Source organism: Macaca nemestrina, chromosome 15 (genome assembly GCF_043159975.1).
Source record: "Macaca nemestrina isolate mMacNem1 chromosome 15, mMacNem.hap1, whole genome shotgun sequence".
Taxonomy (NCBI): domain Eukaryota; kingdom Metazoa; phylum Chordata; class Mammalia; order Primates; family Cercopithecidae; genus Macaca; species Macaca nemestrina.
In genome coordinates, this window is record NC_092139.1 from 64,860,303 (window position 1) to 64,881,184 (window position 20,882).

At 40.8% G+C, this 20,882-nt stretch overlaps 1 long non-coding RNA gene across 2 annotated transcripts; it reads right to left on the bottom strand.

Annotated features, from left to right (window-relative positions):
- Nucleotides 1–11,609: 11,609 nt before the first annotated feature.
- On the bottom strand, nt 11,610–19,648 carry LOC139358890 (uncharacterized). 2 transcript variants are annotated; one of them, XR_011614392.1, is made up of 4 exons: nt 19,587–19,648; nt 15,451–15,562; nt 13,346–13,483; nt 11,610–11,698 (listed from the first exon to the last, which is right to left on the bottom strand). It is a non-coding gene; the product is annotated as an uncharacterized lncRNA (long non-coding RNA). The 2 variants fall into 2 exon arrangements; XR_011614393.1 differs by having other exon boundaries at nt 15,451–15,586; nt 19,587–19,628.
- Between the last annotated feature and the right edge of the window lie 1,234 nt (nt 19,649–20,882).

Consider the following 20,882-nt stretch of genomic DNA (forward strand, 5'->3'; position numbering starts at 1 on the left):
AAGAAGTAGAGAAGCAAGAGCAAATTCAAAACCTAACAGAAGACAAGGAATAGCTAAGATGAGAGCAGAACTGAAGGAGATAGAGACATGAAAAACCTTTCAAAAAATCAACGAATCCAGGGGCTGTTTTTTGGATAAGATTAACAAAATAGACCATTAGCCAGACTAATAAAGAAGAAAGAGAAGATAATCAAATAGACACAATAAAAAAATGATAAAGGGGATAAAACCACTGATTCCACAGAAATACAAACTATCATCAGAGAATACTATAAATATCTCTACACAAATAAATTAGAAAATCTACAAGAAATGGATAAATTCTTGGACACATACACCCTCCCAAGACTAAACCAGGAAGAAGTCGAATCCCTGAATAGAACAATAACAAGTTCTGAAATTGAGGCAGTAATTTATAGCCTACCAACCAAAAAAAACCCAGCACCAGCTGGATTCACAGCCGAATTCTACCAGAGGTACAAATGGGAACTGATACCATCCCTTCTGAAATTATTCCAAACAATGGAAAAACAGGGACTCCTCACTAACTCATTTTATGAGGCCAGCATGATCCCGATATGAAAACCTGGCAGAGATACAACAAAAAAAGAAAACTTCAGGCCAACATTCCTGATGAACACTGATAAAAAAATCCTCAATAAAATACTGCAAACCAAATCCAGCAGCACATCAAAAAGCTTATCCACCACAATCAAGTCAGTTTTATCCCTGGGATGCAAGGCTGCTTCAACATACACAAATCAATAAAGGTAATCTATCACATAAACAGAAACAATCACAAAAACCACATGATTATCACAATAGATGCAGAAAAGACCTCTGATAAAATCTGACACCTCTTCATGCTAAAGACTCTCAGTAAATTCGGTATTGATGAAACATATCTCAAAATAATAAGAGCTATTTATGACAAACCCACAGCCAATATCATACTGAATGGGCAAAAACTGGAAGCATTCCCTTTGAAAACTGGTACAAGACAAGGATGGCCTCTCTCACTATTCCTATTTAACATAGTATTGGAAGTTCTGGCTAGGGCAATCAGGCAAGAGAAAGAAATAAAGCATATTCAAATAGGAAGAGAGGAAGTCAAATTGTCTCTCTTTGGAGATGACATGATTGTATATTTAGAAAATCCCATCATCTCAGCCTAAAGTCTCCTTAAGCTGATAAGCAACTTCAGCAAAGTCTCAGGATACAAAATCAATGTACAAAAATCACAAGCATTCTTATACACCAATAACAGACAAATAGAGAGCCAAATCATGAATGAACTCCCATTCACAATTGCTTCAAAGAGAATAAAATACCTAGGAATCCAACGTACAAGGGATGTGAAGGACCTCTTCAAGGAGAACTACAAACCATGCTCAATGAAATACAAGAGGACACAAGCAAACCGAAGAACGTTCCATGCTCATGGATAGGAAGAATCAGTATCGTGAAAATGGCCATATTGCCCAAGGTAATTTATAGATTCAATGCCATCCCCATCAAGCTACCAATGACTTTCTTCACAGAATTGGAAAAACCTACTTTAAAGTTCATATGGCACCAAAAAAGAGCCCACATCGCCAAGACAATCCTAAGTCAAAAGAACAAAGCTGGAGGGATCATGCTACCTGACTTCAAACTATACTACAAGGCTACTATAACCAAAACAGCATGGTACTGGTACCAAAACAGAGATACAGACCAACAGAACAGAACAGAGCCCTCAGAAATCATACCACTCATCCACCACCATCTGAGCTTTGAAAAACCTGACAGAAACAAGAAATGGGGAAAGGATTCCCAATTAAATAAATGGTGCTGGGAAAAGTGGCTAGCCGTAAGTAGAAAGCTGAAACTGGATCCCTTCCTTACACCCTGTACAAAAGTTAATTCAAGATGGATTAGAGACTTAAATGTTAGACCAAAAACCATAAAAACCCTAGGAGAAAACCTAGGTAATACCATTCAGGACATAGGCATGGGCAAGGACTTCATGTCTAAAACACCAAAAGCAATGGCAACAAAAGCCAAAATTGACAAATGGGATCTAATTAAACTAAAGAGCTTCTGCACAGCAAAAGAAACTACCATCAGAATGAACAGGCCACCTACAGAATGGGAGAAATTTTCTGCAATCTACTCATCTGACGAAGGGCTACTACCTAGAACCTACAAAGAACTCAAACAAATTTACAAGAAAAAACAAACAATCCCATCAAAAAGTGGGCAAAGGATATGAACAGACATTTCTCAAGACATTTATACACGCAACAGACACATGAAAAAATGCTCATCATCACTATCCATCAGAGAAATGCAAATCAAAACCACAATGAGATACCATCTCACACCAGTTAGAATGGCGGTCATTAAAAAGTCAGGAAATGACAGGTGCTGGAGAGGATGTGGAGAAATAGGAACACTTTCACACTATTGGTGGGACTGTAAACAAGTTCAACCATTGTGGAAGACAGTGTGGCGATTCCTCAAGGATGAAGAAGTAGAAATACCATTTGACCCAGCAATCCCATTACTGGGTACATACTCAAAGGATTATAAATCATGCTGCTATAAAGACACATACACACATATGTTTATTGCGGCACAATTCACAATAGCAAAGACTTGGAACCAACCCAAATATCCATCAATGACAGACTGGATTAAGAAAATGTGGCACATATACACCATGGGATACTATGCAACCATAAAAAAGGATGAGCTCATGTCCTTTGTAGGGACATGGATGCAACTGGAAACCATCATTCTCAGCAAAATATCACAAGAACAGAAAACCAAACACCGCATGTTCTCACTCATAGGTGGGAATTGAACAATGAGAACACTTGGACACAGGAAGGGGAACATCACACACCGGGGCCTTTTGTGGAGGGGGGGGGAAGAGGGGAGGGATAGCATTAGGAGATATACCTAATGTAAATGACGAGTTAATGGGTGCAGCACACCAACATGGCACATGTATACATATGTAACAAACCTGCATTTTGTGCACATGTACCCTAGAACATAAAGTATAATAATAATAAAAAAAAAAAAAGACCAAGATCATTTATATGACCTATAAAACTTTGATCATGCTGATTGTTTCCTGCAACCTCTCTAAGCTCATTGCCATTCTTCTCTTTTCTTTCCTTAGCCATGCTGGTCTTCAGTTTATCCAAATGGCCAATATTCCTCCAGCTCAAGCCTTTGTTCATGCTGTTCCCTCTTTCCGGCAGGCCTCCCTCACTCCGATTCCTACCCTCTCTTCTTCATCTGGCTAACTCAAATGCATCCTTCAGAATGACCCAAGGAAGGACTTCCTTGACTCTCCCCCAGGCTAGATGAGGACTCGCTGTCATAAATTCTCATAACACTTAGCATTTTTCCTTGTAACTTATTCAGATTTTCCATTTATATTTATTTTTCTGGTTGTTTCATTAATGTGTCTCTACTACACTAGATAGAATGCCCTAAGAGACTTTTCTTTCCTCACCATTGATAATCCACTGCCTGGTGCAGAGTCGATCCTCAATAAATATTTTGCAAATGAAAAATAAAGTCAATTCAGCTCATCCGGCCACTGCACTCCAGCCTGGGTGACAGTGGCTCATGCCTGTAATCCTAGCACTTTGGAAAGCTGAGTTGGGTGGGCTGTCTGAGCTCAGGAATTCAAGACTACCCTGAGCAACATGGTGAAACCTTGTCTCCACTAAAATACAAAAAATTACCCCAGTGTGTTGGCAGGTGCCTATAGTCCCAATTACTCCAAAGGCTGAGGTATGAGAATCGCTTGAACCCAAGAGTCGGAGGTTGCAGTGAGTCGAGATCGCACCACTGCACCCCAGCCTGGACAACAGAGTGACAGACTGTCTCAAAAACAAACAAACATTTTTCTCTACAACTGTTGCCTTCTGAATGTCTCTTGAATCCACATACTTTCCTCCATCTGTACTGTTACTGACCAAGTCCAGGTACCCTGCATCTCTCATCTCCATTTACAGAAGAGCCTCCAGATTTTCTCCCTGTGTCTCCTCCCAATCTTCCCACACCTTTATTCTCTACAAGCAGGACTCTATTTTCACCATGCAAATCTGTCTTCTCATTGCTCTTGAAACCAAATTCTTAATATGCATATGAGGCCCTTGCTATGTGGCCTTGGTCTGGTTCACAGTGTCTTCTCCCACAGCATCCTCCCTCACCCCACCCCCTCCAGCTTCTGGAAAGCACTTAAATATTCTTTCAGTGGGAGCACAAATGGGGACAATATGGGGCATAGGAGATAAAAACGGATACAATTATGGGGAATTGAGACTCAGTCAGATCAGGTGGATCTCATAGATCTTGTAAAGGCTGCCTATCTCTGCTCTAACAGCACAAGATGTGTTGGCCTTTGAGAGGGAGACAGACATCATCCAGAGCAGACAAAATCCCTGCCCTCAGGGAGCTTATGTTCTAGTGGAGAAGACAGACAACAAATGAGTAAATGGACTTATAAAGTCAAATATCAATGAGTGCTGATTAGACAATAAAACAGGGAAATGTGACAGAGAGTAACCAGCCAGATGGGGTAGGATAGGGGTCAGGATCAGACAGGGTGGTCAGGAAGAGAACCCAAGGAGGTCATGTTTCAGCTTGGACATAGGTGATAGTAACAAGTCACAGGACAGTATTCCTGGCAGTGGAAACTGCCAGTGCAAAGGCCTGGGCCAAAACAAGCAAAGAGCTTAGAATGTTCTGGGAACAGGAAAAAAAAGGTCAATGTGGCATTGCCAGTCATTTGACCCAGAGCAACTCCATCTTGAATGGGGACTAGGTAAAATGAGGCTGAGACCTCCTGGGCTGCATTCCCAGATGGTTTAGGTATTCTTAGTCACAGGATGAGACAGGAGGTCGGTACACGATACAGGTAATAAATACTTTACTAATAAAATAGGTTGAAGTAAAGAAGCTGCCCAAAATCCACTGAAACCAAGACGGCGATGAGAGTGACCTCTAGTTGTCCTCACTACTACACTCCCACCAGTGCCATAGCAGTTTACAAATGTCAACCCTAGTGTAGCATATAATCAAGAAATAACCATAAACTTGGGCAACCAGCACCCATCGGGGCTGCTCTACGGAGTACCCATTCTTCATTCCTTTACTTTCCTAATAAACTTGCTTTCACTTTAGTCTATGGACTGGCCCTGGAATTCTTTCTTGTGTGAGATCCGAGAACCCTCTCTTGGGGTCTGGATCAGGACCCCTTTCCAATAACAGCTTCAGCACCATGAGAGAGAGGGACCAGAGTGACGAGATCAGAGACTGTCCAAGACGAGGTCAGAGGTCCAGTAAGGAACTTGGGTTCAGTCTCAACAAAATGGGAGGCCATTAAAGGATGGTAAGCTAAAAAGTGACATGGTAATAATTTTTAAAAGGTCATTCTGGTTGCAGAGAAAAAGCAAAACTGCAGTCCCCTAGTGTCAGATCTTTCAGCTCATTAATTCATCAGAAGATTAAAGACCCCACTGTGTGCTACACTTCTAGGTGCTGGGGAGATTCAAAAACAAAGCGAACATATTAAAACCATTCTCATGTACTTTCAATAAATATTGGCTACCTTCTATTGGCTGGGCACTGGAACAGAGGTAAACAAGATAAGAGGTATGATCTGTTGGAACAGTACTAATTCAACTGTTAATCACTGGCTGTAAAATGAATCGCAAGCAATAAATGGCATTTAGGAAACTCACTAGGGTGACTGCAATTTACAACCTCATCTTCTGATGCAAGCCAAAGTAAATTACAGGAAGATTAAAGAGTTTAAAAAACAAAACAAAACAAAACAAAAACCTAGAAGAAAAAATGGCTAAGCATTGACTAACTATAAAATAGGAGAAATAGAAAGCAATCAGGTTGCAATCGATTTCATTACATCAAAAATCTTGAAGTGTAAAATTGGAAAAGATCCCAGGAAATACATTTAACAAGAGGAATTATTCCTGTGATTGGAATCATCTTCCTTGAACATAATGTGGTAAGAGGCAGCAGGAACATTATATATGTTACATTCTAGTGATTTCCTTTAAGTTTCAAAGTTGTCAACTGTTTTATTTGATCTCAGAATTGTGTTTTCAAAAGAAAAAAAAGCTTTGCCATTATCACACTTCTTATAAAGATGAAGAGAAAAATGAATCAAAAACTTCTATAGTTTAGGTACTGGTAACTACATTAAATATAGGAACAGCACTTAGGGGAAACTGATTTGTTTCTAATGGTGATAAAGATAATAAAAAGCACACTGACTGTAAAGCTCATTGCTTCACATATACACTTCCTAATTCTTACTACACTAACTCAGAGCTATGATTCTGAGTTCCATTTTGCTCTGAGCACCAACTGCTCAGAACTCCATCTTTCTCAGAGCTCCAATCACTCCAAACTCCTTCTTGCTCTGAGCATCCTCTGCGCAGAGCTCCATGTGCTTGGAGCTCCATCTTGCTGAGATCTCCAATCACTTCCAGCTCCATTGTGCTCTGAGCCCCATCTGCTTGAAGCTCCATCGTACTGTGAGCAGCATGTTCTCTCAGCTCCATCTGGCTCTGAGCACCATCTGCTCTGAGTCCATCTGAAACCAAGCAACATTTGCTCCAAGTTCCAACTCGCTTAGAGCTCCTTCTTGCTCAGAACTTCATCTGCTCCAAGCTCCATCTTGCTCAGAGAACCATCTGCTCTGAGCTCCATCTTGCTGAGTACTCCAATTGCTTTCAACTTCATTTTGCTCTAAGCGCCATCTGCTCAAACTCCATCTTACTGTGAGGAACATGTTTTCTAAGCTACATCTTGCTCAGAGGTGCATCTGCTCCAAGCCCCATTGTGCTCAAAGCTCCATTTATTCCGAGGTCGATCTTGCTTCTGAGCATCATCTGCTCAGAGCTCCAATCCTACAGAGCAATGTTTTTAACTTCCAATCACTCTGAGCTCCATGTTGCTCTGAGCACCGAGCACCATCTGCTCTGAGCTCCACCTTACACCGAGCAACATCTGCTCCAAGTTCCATCTTGCTTGGAGCTCTTATCGCTCTGAGATCCATCTTGCTCTGAGCACCAAATGCTCAGAGCTCCATTTTACTCTGAGCACCATCTACTCTGAGCTCCAGCTTGCTCAGAGCTGCATCTTCTCTGAGCTCCAGCTTGCTCAGAGCTCCATCTACTCTGAGCTCCATCTTGCTATGGCACAATCTGCTCAGAGCTCCATCTGCTCTGAGCTTCATCTTGCTCAAAGTTCTAATCACTCTGAACTCCATCTTGCTCTGAGCACCATCTGCTCTAAGCCCCATGTGTCAGAGTTCCATTTGCTCTAAGATCCTTCTTGCTCAGAGCTCCAATTACCCCAAGCTCCATCTTGCTCTGAGCACCATCTGCTCAAACCTTCTTCTTGCCTGGAGCTCCAGTCACTCTGAGCTCCATCTTGCTCTGAGCACCATCTGCTCGGAGCTCCATTTTGATTTGAGCTCCATCTTGCTCTGAGACCATACGCTTGGAGCTCCATCTTACTCTGAGCAACATCTGCTCTGCGCTTCATATTGCTCAGAGCTCCATCTTGCCTGAACCCCATCATGTTTCAAGCTCATCACGCTCAGAGTTTCCTCTTGCTTTGAGCACTATCTGCTCCACGGATGTTTACTGCAGCACTCTTCACAATAGGAAAGACATGGAACCAACCCATATGTGCATCAATGATAGAGTAGAAAAAGAAAATGTGCTAGATATCCACCACGGAATACTATGGAGCCATAAAAAAGTATAAGATCAAGTCCTCTGCAGGGATATGGATGAAGCTGGAAGCCATCATTCTCAGCAAACTAACACAGAAACAGAAAACCAAACACTGCATGTTCTCACTCATAAGTGGGAGCTGAACAATGAGAACACATTTTAATACTATTACAACCTCTGAAGATGGTCTCTATTTCTCTTAACAAAGGATATTTATACTTTGCAATTTTTCTCTCTAAAGGATTGTGGCTTCTCCTGTCTGTGCCAGTTTAGGGTACAGGTTGACCACCTCACCTTGAAATGACCCACTCCATGTCTGCACGTGGTTGGTCCCTCCTGTGAACTGTTTGTTCACAGCCTCTTATCACTTGTGGGTCATTTGAGAAGAGGTTTCTCACATAGTGCTACACCAGGCGAATCACCAACTGAAAGAATTACCAAAACAATGTGTGGACCTGGTTATTTCAAAGAATAAATAGGAGTCGGTTGAAGGTGATAAAGTCAGTAATACCTTAAGATGATAAGATGTAACATCTTAGATGACCAAGACTAATCCTGTGGGTCCCAAGAACATGTAACAATATGGAGTATGCCAGCAAAAAGCTCACCCACCAGACAACAGCAAATGACGCCCTGGCTCAAAGGTTAAATGTCCTCTCTCCATGTGTGAAAGCACATGACCAGCAGGAGGCAAAAACAACAGGGAGACAAAGGCTTTGCTGCATATCTGTGGACTTCAGTCTCCAATGAGACACTCAGAGCCTACATCTCCTCTGTTACCACTGCTGCTTTTATTTTACAGAACATTTCCATATATGTTTCATTCTGTTCTCTGAATTCTGTGCTTCATTTTTCTCTCAGTCTAGTTATGAATCAACATCACACTTTCGATTTCCAAGTATTTAAAATACATGAAAAGTTATTTTTGATATTCAGATTTTTATGGATATTTTTGTTTATTCTTCTTTGCAATCAGTTTTATCTCTATGCACAGTCAGATAGTAGCTACATAGAAGTCAAGCTCAATTTATCAAATGATTAAAGAATCACTGACCTCTTCATACTGTTACACATAATTTTCTAAAATTGTGGTCTTATTATATCTTCTCTGTACAAATCCATTTCATATTTTATACATTTTTACAGCAATTCTGATTTTGTGAAATTTTAAAAATATACCATGCTGTAGAATCCTGACAGTGTCTTTTCACATACACGATCATGAACACATGGCATTCTCATTAACTCTGTGAATGTGCTTAACAGTATTACAGGATTTGCAAATGCTGAATCTCACTTGCACTCCTGCCATAAAGGATATCTGGTCATGACATACTAATGTGTTGACACAATGGCTTCTAATATTTATAACTTTTACTTTTATACCCACATGTCCTATTTGTCTGTAGTATTCTCTGTGTCTCAGTCCAGATAATGATCTTAAGTAGCCCTCCAAAATTTTGGGGGGGACGTTTAACCACTTTATAACTCTTACACAGTTTAAGTGACATTTGTTTACTAAGTTTTTTTGTCTTGTTTTGTTTTGTTCTGTTTGTTTTTTGTTTTGTTATGTTATGTTTTTTAGATAGAATTTCACTCTGTCCCCCAGGCTGGAGTGCAATGGCGTGATCATGGCTCATTGCAACCTCTGCCTCCCAGGTTGAAGCTATTCTCCTGCCTCAGTCTCCTGAGTAGCTGGTAAGACAGCTGCGCACCACCACATCCGGCTAATTTTTGTATTTTTAGTAGAGAGGGGTTTCACCATGTTAACCAGGCTGGTCTCAAACTCCTGACCTCAGGTGATCTGCCCGCTTTGGCCTCCCAAAGTGCTGGGATTACACATGTGAGCCGCCACGCCTGGCCTACTGAACTTTTTTATACTGGAACTTACTTGTTTATAAGAGCTCTCTTCTGTTAAATGTATTTGTTATCTCTATTATTTCACTAAAATTTACCCCTATTGAGAAAGAGATTCTAAATCGATGAACCACCTTACTGGTACTATGTTCATAATACTGTTAATCACAGTAAAAGTAGGTATTCTTTTAGAAAATCAAGGTTGAAAGATCAAAAACAAAAAAAAGAAAAAGAAAAAGAAAAACACACACACAGGAAAACAAAATAAAACTTACATTGTCCCTCTCCATCCATTAGTGGCATAAACACAGAAAGATAACCAAATGGACCAAATGAAGGAGGCAGAAAATCAGACAAAAATTATATACAGTAAACACATTTTTCAGAAACACACCAAAGGTACTCAGGTTGAGAAACCTGGATATTCATGTGCAAAGGACTGAAGAACCTTATGTTGCACAATACACAAATATCGACACATAATAAAATGAACACTTAAGTCTAATCTTGAAATTAAAACAGCTCCCAGGTAAAAAACACAGGGTGTCTATTTTGGGGAAACTTGAATCTGTACACACCAGTTGCAAAAAGAAAAAATTAGGGAGAATATACACATACACAATACAATGGCTTCACCATGTCTTTTTATTTCCCAATGGGACACAGAAATCACTGGCAACAAAAGCAAATATAAGTATGATAGACAAAGGACAACTTTAAAATTTCTAAACAAGAAGAAAACAATGAACCAAAAGGAAAGGCATCCTAAAGATTGGGATAAAATTATAGAAAATTATGTATGTCAAAGGAATCATTATCTAACACACACAAGAAACTAAAGGTACTAAGTGGGCAAAAAGATGAAACAACTAAAACCTATATTGATCCAAACAATCTGCTACTGGCAGAAAAAGAGCCTACCCAATGGACAGAATGACGGAGTCCCCTGTGCCACCCAAATGTATATACACAGTGAACACAGTTTTCAAACGAACACAAAATGACACAATGGGAAAAGAAAAGTCAGCTCAATAAACGATTTTGAGGAAACTGGATAACCACTTGAAAAACAGTGAAATAGGACAGAATGCATGTAAATTACACTGAAGACTTAAACTCAGTTTTGAAACCACTTACTTCCCTTAGGAAACATAGGGTGAGCATATATTTTAGAAGACTAATCTATGCACACAATTTGCAAAATGTAAAATATAAAAAGAAAAAGAAAAGAAAAATTAGAAGGAAAAAACCCATAGACAATGCCATGGCTTGCAACCTTTTTCACTGTTTTTAATTGTACACAAAAGCCACCACTAATATATAAACATGTGGGACTACAGAAAACATTGGATCTTATGTAGGGAAAAGAAAACAATGAACCAGAAGAGAAGGCACCTCAAAGACTGAAAGAAAATTATGGAAAATCCTGTCTTTGAAAGGGGTTCTTACAAAATATGTGCAAGAAACTAACACTATGATGTGGGAGAAAACAAAAACAGAAACAAAAACAAATACCCAAGCTAAGTCTGGGCCAAGGACCTGAACAGACATGTCTGAAAAGTAGATGAGCAATTCACTCATAGGTAAAAGAAAAAGTTTCCCAACAGCTCTAATCCTCACGAGAATGTCAAGGGAAACCACAGTGAGATACCACTTCCATACACATAGAATGAATGTTACTGAAAACAAAAATACAAGTTTGAAAAGGAAACAACTGGTATAGACTTGCAGAAGGGGAAACTCTTCTCCTACACTCTTGGTGGGAATATCAATTGGTACACACTCTAGCAAAAATAGCTAGAAGTTCCTCAAACAAAGTAAAAACTCCATTTCATCTAGCCTTCCCACCACCGGCTGTACATTTACAGTCAATGAAATTCCTAAGTGGAAGAGATACCTCCCTTGCCCTGTGTACTGTAGTACTCACAATAGCCAAGATAGGAAATATGCCTACCCGTTCATTCACTGCTGAAGGGATGAGGAAACTGCAACATGCATCCAGAACGGAGTATTCTTCAACCATAGAAATGGGTGACATCTAGTCATTTGCAGCCATGTGGAAAAACCTGAGGGACATTATGTTAAATGAAATGAGCCAGGCAGAGAAAGACATATACTGCATAATCTCGCCTATGTGGAATCTAAAACACCTGACCTCATAGAAGTAGAAAGTTCAACAGTGGTTACCAGAGGCAGGGGAGAAGAGGGGCCTGGGTAGGAATTGGTAATGGTTACCAAGTTACACTTAGAAAACTGAACTCAATCCTACCCTTCTCTTCTATAGCAGGGTGATTAAGGTTAATATTGTAGTGAATTTTCCAAATAGCTGGAAAGGATTCTGAATATCCTCTCCACAGACAAATAAAATACCTAGAGGACTTCACAGATGCAAAATATTGTGATTTCATCAATATGCTAGGGGTACCTATATCAAAATGGCCCCTGCATCCTCTAGTTATATACATATACTTTAGGGCAATTTCTTTAAAAAAATAAATAAATAAATAAAGGATGCCAACAATGCTAAAATTAACATGGAACCATGAAATGCCCTAAATTTCAAAAGCATTTCTAGAAATAGAAAGTATGTGGGACGCATCACTGTCTTCCATTTGAAATTATATTGAAAAGCTAGTTATCTAAACAACAGATGACTGGCATTAACCAAGACACCCAGGCCAACAGACAGAATGAGGGAGCTCAATCACAAACCCAAACTCCTTGGTAGTATACGCATTTTGTAAAAGAACACCAAAAGACACAATGAAGAAGGGGGAATCTGTTTAATAAATTATTTTAAAAATTGGATATCCCCATATAAAATGACAAAATAGAATCCCTATTGTGTAAAAGGCACAACAATCAACTCAAAATGAATTAGAGACTAATACACAAAACTTGAAACCATCAAGCTCCCTCAAAGAGAAGACATACAGTGTGGGTATATTTAGGTCAATGTGGATCTGTGTTCACACTGTGCCAAAACCAAACAAACAATACAGGGGGAAAACTCATGGGTGATGGATTAGTTCGGACATGATTTTATTTTTCTTCATCAGTCACCTACGTCACAGGGAACCAAGAAAACAGACACACATGGGAATGCATCCCATTCTAGAGTTTGTGCCCAAGCAGATTAAAAAAAAAAAAAACTATGAAAAAAATTAAAAAGTCATCCTGAAGTTTGCAAGAAAGGTTTCGGCAAACATACATCTGACAAAAGGTTGTCTTCAAAATGTCTAAGCCACTAACACTACTTACTAGCAAAAACACAAATGAGAAACTAATAACCAAACAAAATGGGTCAAAAGAACATGAACAGACATTTCTGCAAAGAAGACATAACATTGAAAACAAGTTTAAGAACTTGGATAGCATCACAAATCATGAGAAAGATCAAAACAACACATACATCATCTCACTATAATTCAAATGGATGTTATCAAAGTTATAACATACATTAAAACAGACACAAATGTGGGTGTAAATTTCCAGAGAGCAACTCGTTTGGTAAGAACGTTAATTAGTATACAAACTACAGAAACCAGTGAGAGGTTCCTCCAAAAATTAAACCTACAACTACCACTTCATCTGACAATTCTACCATTAAGTATACTTTCAGGGCAAAAGAAATCAGTCCATGCAAGAGATATTTGCCATCCTATGTGGACTGCAGCACTACTGACAACTGCCAAGATACAGAATAAACTTACCTGTCCAGCCACAGATGAAGGGATAATGTAACTGTGATAGATGTACACAAATAGAATAGTCTTCAGCCAGAAAAACAGAATGAAATGTCATCATTTGGAGCCATACTGTTGAATCTGGAGGACATTATGGTAAATGACCTAAACCAGGCAGAGAAAGAAAAACACTGCCACATCTCACTCATGTAGAATCCAAAATAAAAGGCTTTATTGCATAAATCTAGAGAGCACAATACTGGTTACCAGAGGTTGGAGGGAAGAGGGGGGATGGGCAGGGATCAGAAATAGGTACAAAGTTACACTTAGATGAGAGGCATGAATTGTTCCTCTCTATTCCACAGCACAGTGACTAGAGTAAATTAACACTTCATCACACCTTTTTCACAAAATCTGGAAAAGATTTCCCATATTTTCACCATAAAGAAATTAACAACTGTTTGTGATAATAGAGAGTCTTGTAAATGCAAAATTCCAAATGTTTCCATCACAAAGAAATTAACAACAGTTTGTGATAACAGAGATTCTAAATATCCTGATTTTAACATTTCTCTGTATCTGCATTAACCAAAATGCCCCGCTCTAACTTCCCCCATTGTATGCCATTACTGTATGGACAACCTTTTAAAAAATATGTAAACATGCAATGCTAAAGTTCATGTGGACCACAAAACACCCTGAATTTCCAAAGCAACGCTGAGAAATACAAACTACACCGGTTGTGTCACACTTCCTGATTTTACATTCCATTGAAAAGTTAGGGACCCTCTTCCACACAGACCAGTGGAATAGATTAGAGAACCCAGACGTAAACCCGCACCCCTAACACCATCTGATCTTCAACAAAATCCACAAAACTAAGCTTTGAAGAAAGGATTCCCTCCTCTCAGTAGATGGTGCTGGGATAAATGGCTAGCCAGTTGCAGAAGAAAGGCAGTGAGCCCCTGTGTCTCACTGTGTACCGAAACTAACTCAAGATGAATGAAAGATGTAATGCAAGACTGCAAACTATGAAAAGCCTGCAGGAGAACCTAGGAAATACCCTTCTTGACAGAGGATTTGGCACAGCACGGATATGCCTATGTCCCTGCTTTGTGTATCAGTCTCTAATTAATTTTGAGTTGGTTCTTGTGCCTTTTACACAATAGGGATTCTATTTTATTATTTTATATAGGGATATCCAATTTTTAAAACAATTTATTAAGCAGATTCCCCCTTCTTCGTTGTGTCTTTTGGTGTTCTTTTACAAAATGTGTAAAAAGCAAGTGCAACTAAAACAATTATTGACAAGTGGGGCCTAATGTACAAAAGGGCTGCTGTACAGCAGAAGAAATTACCAACAGAGTAAACGGACAGCCTACGCAGTGGCAGAAAATGTTTCCACGTATGCATCTGATGAAGTCTAATATCCAGGATCTACCTCAAAGACCTTAAGCAAATAAATCAGCAAAACAAAGACTCAATGAAGGAAGGGCAAGGGGCATGAAAACAAGCATCTCAGAAGAAGGTTTACAGCAACCAACAGACAGGACAACATTTCTCTACCTCAGTAATCATCAGAGAAATGTAAAGCAAAAAACCCATGAGATAGTATTTCACACTGGTCAGAATGACGATTGTGACACAGTCCACGAGAATAAATGGCAGTGAGGCACAGGAGGAAAGGGATGCTGGTCGGCTGTTGGTGGAAATGAAAACTAGTTTGGACACCATGGAGAGCAATGTGGGGATTTCTCAAATAACTTTATTGACATCACTAATCCTCACAAAAATGTCCATGAAAACCACACTATGATTCCGTCTCATCCCACTCAGAATGAATACTACCCAAAACAAACAAAACACAGATTTTTGGAAAGTGACATCCAGTATAGACTTATAGAATGGTAACCTCTTAAACACTATTGGTGGGGATGTAAATTAGTATACACACTCTGAAAAACAGCTAGAGATTCCTGAACAAATTCACAGTACATCTACCACGTCAGCTAGCAGCCACACCAGTGGTTCCACATTTAAAGCAGTTGAAATCCTAGGTTGAAGAGAGCTATCTGCCTTCCCAGGGGTACTAAAGCACTTGTAACTGTGGCCAAGGTACAGAACCAACCTACCTGTGCATACGGAGCTGCAGGGATGAGGAAACTGCTGTATAGATACACCACAGAATATGTTTCAGCCACAAAGCTTTGGAAAATCCTGCCATCTGCAGCCACATGACGAAACCTGGAGAACATCCAATGAATGAGCCTGGTCGAGAAAGACTGATGCCATGTTATCTCAGGGATGTAGACTGAAAAGAACTTTACATCCTAGAAGTAACAAGTTCAATAGGGGTCACCAGAGTCTGCAGGGGAGGTAGAGGTGGTCTGGGAAGGAATCAGTGATGGGTACAAAGTCACTCTCAGATGAGAGTGATCAAATCTGGTCTTCTATTCCATAGCAGGGTGATTAGCCTTAACACAAATGTGTCATATGTTTCAAAGTAGCTAGAAGGAAAGATTCTGAATGTTGTTACCACTCAAAAAATAAAAACTATATGAGGTGAAGAGATGCTAAATAACCCGATTTTATCATTACTCAACATATACATGTATCAAAATCTTCCTTGTACCCTCTGATCATATACATTTAGTATATGGCAAATAGTGTTTTAAGAAATAGAAATAATGCCACAATGTATGTGAAAATGTGAAACATGCTGAATTTCCAAAGCTATCCTGAGAAATACAAACCATATGGGATGCATCACATTCTCTGAGTTCTAATTATTAGAAAATCCCTGGTTAACCAACCCATATGTTACTAGCATACACAGAGAAACACAGACCAGTGAGAAAAATGAGGATGCTCAAGAATCAACACAAAATTCTACAGAGTGAACACATGTTTCAAAACACCAGCAAAATGACACAATGGGGAAGGTTTCCAAAACTAGATATCCATATGGAATACAATACAGGACTCTTATGGTACTAGATACACAATAATCAACTCAAAAGGATTAAAGATTATACACCAAACTTGCAACCATAAGGCTCCTATAAAGACAACCTCTGGTGTGTGTATATTTAGGGCAACTTGGATGTATGCTCATGGTTTTCAAAAAGTAACAAAAATACAAGGAAAAAAATCATTGACAATGGACTGCTTTGGTAGCAATTTTGTTTTTTCCTGATTAGTAACCAACAGCACAGCTAACCAAGAAATTCTACACATGTGGGACCATGTCACTGAAGAGTTTGTGCCCAACAAAGAAAACAATGAACAAAATGAAAAAGCATACTAAAAATTATAAGAAAAGTTTGGGCAAACATACAGTGGATAAGGGGTTGTTTTTGAAAATGTACAAGCTAGTAACACTGCCAGCTGGCAAAAAAAACAAAACAACAGAAAAAAACACAGATCAAAATTGGGCAAATGACCTGAGTAGATATTTCTGCAAAGAACACAGGAAACTGACCCAATGTTTACAAAAATGGGGTTAACATTACTACTCATGAGAAAAATGTAGATCAAAACCACACTCAGAATTTATCTCACTCCAACTAGAATGAACATTACAAAAAAATTAAAGTATTTAAAAAGACAATTCCTAGGCTGGGCGCAGTGGCTCATGCCTATAATCCTAGCACTTTGGGAGGCTGAGGTGGGTGGATCACGCGGGCAGGAGATCAAGACCATCCTGGCTCACACAGTGAAACCCCATCTTTACTAAAAATACAAAAAATTACCCTGGCGTGGTAGCGGCTGCCTGTAGTCCCAGCTACTCGGGAGGCTGAGGCAGGAAAATGGCATGAACCCGGGAGGTGGGGCTTGCACTGAGCCAAAATCGGCCACTCCACTCCAGCCTGGGTGACAGAGCTAGACTCTGTCTCAGAGGGAAAAAAAAAAAAAAAAAAATCCTGGTATGAATTTCCAGAAAGGGGAACTGTTTGTGGAAACGTAAATTATTATTAACGCTATAAAAAACAGTTGAGGGGTCCTGCAAATAGGAAAAAAAAGAAACACCAAACCATCTAGCAGTCCCACTACTGGGTATCATTCAACCCACCTGTTCATCCACAGATACAGAGATCAAGAAACTCTCATATACATACACTAGGGAATATTCTTCAGCCATCAAAACAATGAAACACTGTCACTTAGAGCAAGCAGATGAACCTGGAAAACATTATGCTAAATGTAATGAGCTAGGCGTAGAAAGACAAACACTGCATGATACCACTCACATGAAATCTTAAGATGTTTATCTTAAAGAAATAGAAAGCACAATATTGATTACCACAGTCTGGGAGCTAGAGGGGGAATGGGGAAGGATTGGTTATGGAAACAAAGTTATCTTAACATTAAAGGAATACATCTGAATGTTCTCCTCAGCCCCGGTGACTGGAGTTAACAATATTATATTTTTCTAAAGAGCAAGAAGGGATAATTTTGAATGTTCTCTCCACACAAAAATATAACCTGTGTGAGGGAATAGAGCTCCCAAGTACCCTGATTTGATCATTACCCCATCTATATGTATGAAAATGTACCCCTAATTATAGACCTTTGTGTTGTGAAATAAAGTTAACAGCAATAAATACATATTGCTAAAAATCACAGAGAGCCACAAAGGCAATGAATATTTAAAGGAACCCTCAGAAATACAATCAAAGTGAGAACCCACAATCCTCAATATCAAATTACACTGCCAAGTTGTAGTCATGCAGCAGAAATATGGTACTTGCATAAATAAAAATACCTAGAACTGTGGAAAAAAACAGGGAGAGCAAAAACATGATCAACACAAATATGGACATAGTCAACTGACTTTCATAAAGAACACCACAATGTGGAAGGCAGAGTCTGCTCAATGAATACATTTGAGAAAAATGATATCCGGATGCAGAAGCAAGAAATAGGACCCTTATTTTACACGACCTATGAAAAACAAAACCCCCTCCCCCAAACTGAAGGCCAAAAGACCATAAACCACAAAAAGTTTTTAAAACACAGGATGAACATGTATTTTTGGTTACTTGAATCTCTGCTCATCTTTGCAAAGAGGAAAACAAACACCTTTGAAGAAAAACCTCACTGACAACTAAATGCTTTGTCACTGATATATATTTTTTTTATATGGGTGACCAAAATTACATGCATGAAATGCAAAAACAAACATATGGGACTATACCAACCTGAAAAGTCTCTGCATCTCAAAACAAATTACTTTACAAATAATAAAAGCATCCTATAGATTAGCCAAAAATTTCAGGCAATCTTGTAATTCACGAGTTGTCATCTAATGTGTACACAGAAAACACTATAAAGCAGCAAAAGAATCCAATCAACTATTTCGCCAAGAACCTGAACAGACAATTCTGCACAGTCATAAAAAAGAACAACAGATACGATATAAGATCCTCAAAATTAACTATTCATCAGAAAACTGTAATTCAAAACCACATGCACATAATCTCACACTTATTGAATATTCCTAAAAAAAACTTTTAAAAATAGGAGGGGCAGGGAGCTGTGGCTCAGGCCTGTAATCCCAGTATTTTGGGAGGCTAAGGCGGGTGGATCACCTGAGGTCAGGAGGTTGAGACCAGCCTGCCCAATGTCGTGAGACCCCGACTCTACTAAAAATACAAAAATTAGCTGGGTGTGGTGGCTGGTGCCCAGAGTCCCAGCTACTCTGGAGGCTGAGCCAGGAGAATTGCTTGATCCCAGGAGACAACGGTTTCAGTGAGCCGCGATCACGCCACTGCACCCCAGCATGGGCAACAGAGCAAGACTGTGTCTCAGAAAACAAAACAAACGAAAAGAAAAACATAGGAATGCGAGTGTGGTTTTCGAGAAAGGGGAACTCATACACTGTAGGTGGAACTGAAAATTAGGATACACACCATGGAAAACAGCGAAATAGCCGGACACTCCTCAAAGAATTGAAACTACACAATGTCCCCTGCTCTGGCCAGGTTTCTTGCTAAAGGTCTTGAGGCATCAAAAATAACCGTAGACCCCAGCTCAGAAGCCCATGGGGCTCGGAGAGACCCAGGACCCGCGCGTCACCGCCGGGGCTCTGGGCCAAGGGGCGGCAGGAGGGCGGACGCTGCCAAGGCCAGGACCCCACAACCGCCTCCATGCGGACGACTTGGGCCCAGATGCCCAGAATAAGTCAGGGCCCGAAAGCAGGGAGTGACCGGGAAAGAGCAGGGAGGTCCAGAGGGTTTCCAGTGGGGTCCATGCCCCGGACACTTACCGAGACTCGCCTCCCCCTCCACCGTCACGCCGAACCCACCACGGCTTCTCTGAAGCTCTCTCTGACCAGACTGCTCCGCCGCCGCTGCCGAGGCCTCACAGGAAGTGTAGTCTCAGCTTCCGTAGGGGCGGCACATGCATGCCGGCAAGTGCACGCGGGCATATGCACGCTGGCAGCGTCCCTCCGGCCAGGTTGAAGCACCACCCCCTCTTAAAGGGCCCGCGGCTCGGACGGGCCAGACGCAGTTTAGGGTTGTGGCACAGGCTGAGCCTCTGCCCAGCCACAGGGGTCGACGAAAGGCCCCAGTCTCTCATCCTCCCTGGCTCTAGGGCCCAAGATGTCACAGGAGCGCTCCCTGTGACCCCAGCCAAGAGATAGGCTCCCTTTGTTTGGTGAGCCCCCGGGACCTGCCCCTGCCCTCCTCTGAACTTCAGCTTCACCCTGCAAAGGAAGCGGCCTGGCCGAAGCTCTGGGGTCCCTCAAGCTCGGCACCTCGGTATCCAGGATCCCCTGCCCCTCTGCAGAGGGTGCCCAGAGAATCACAGAAAGCTGGGGGCTGGAGGGACAGTCCCCAGGGTAGCAGGGCCTCCCCGGCCACACTGTCCGCATCTGTCCTGTGGGAGCCCGGGGACCTCGCTAGGGCTGCCTGGGTCACCGGGCTTCCCAGGAGGCAGGCAGGGGCCCTGGGGTCCAGCGCTGTCCCCACCTCAACTCCATCCTGCATCAGCGCCTGCGAGGCGCCCTGTGGACTGGACCCAGGCTCGCCCATTCCCGGGGAGAGGGACCCGCATCGGTCTCTGTGACACCCACAGCAAGGGCGGTGCTGAACTCTCCTGGGGATCTGGGGGTGAGACGGGGGAATCCCGGCAACTTCTTGAAGCAAACTGAGTTAAGGAGGGACTCCTCCTGAACTATTTTGTGAAGCCAGTGTCAACCTGATATGAAAACCTAGCAAAGACACGCACACACACACACACCCCCCCACACACACAAAACCTACAGGCCAATATCCCTGATAAACATATACCCAAGATTCTCAACAAAATACTAGCAAACTTAGTGTAGCAGCGCATCCAAAAGTTAATTCATCATCACCCTGTAGATTTCTTTTCTGTAATCAAGGTTGTTTCAACATGTGAAAATCAAAAAATGTGATTTACCCCATAAACATAATTAAAAACACAACTCAATAGACGTGAAAAAAAGCTTTTGATAGCATTCAACATCCCTTTGTGTTAAAAAAAAAAACCCTCAATAAAGTAGGCATTAAAGGAACATATCTCACAATAATAAGAG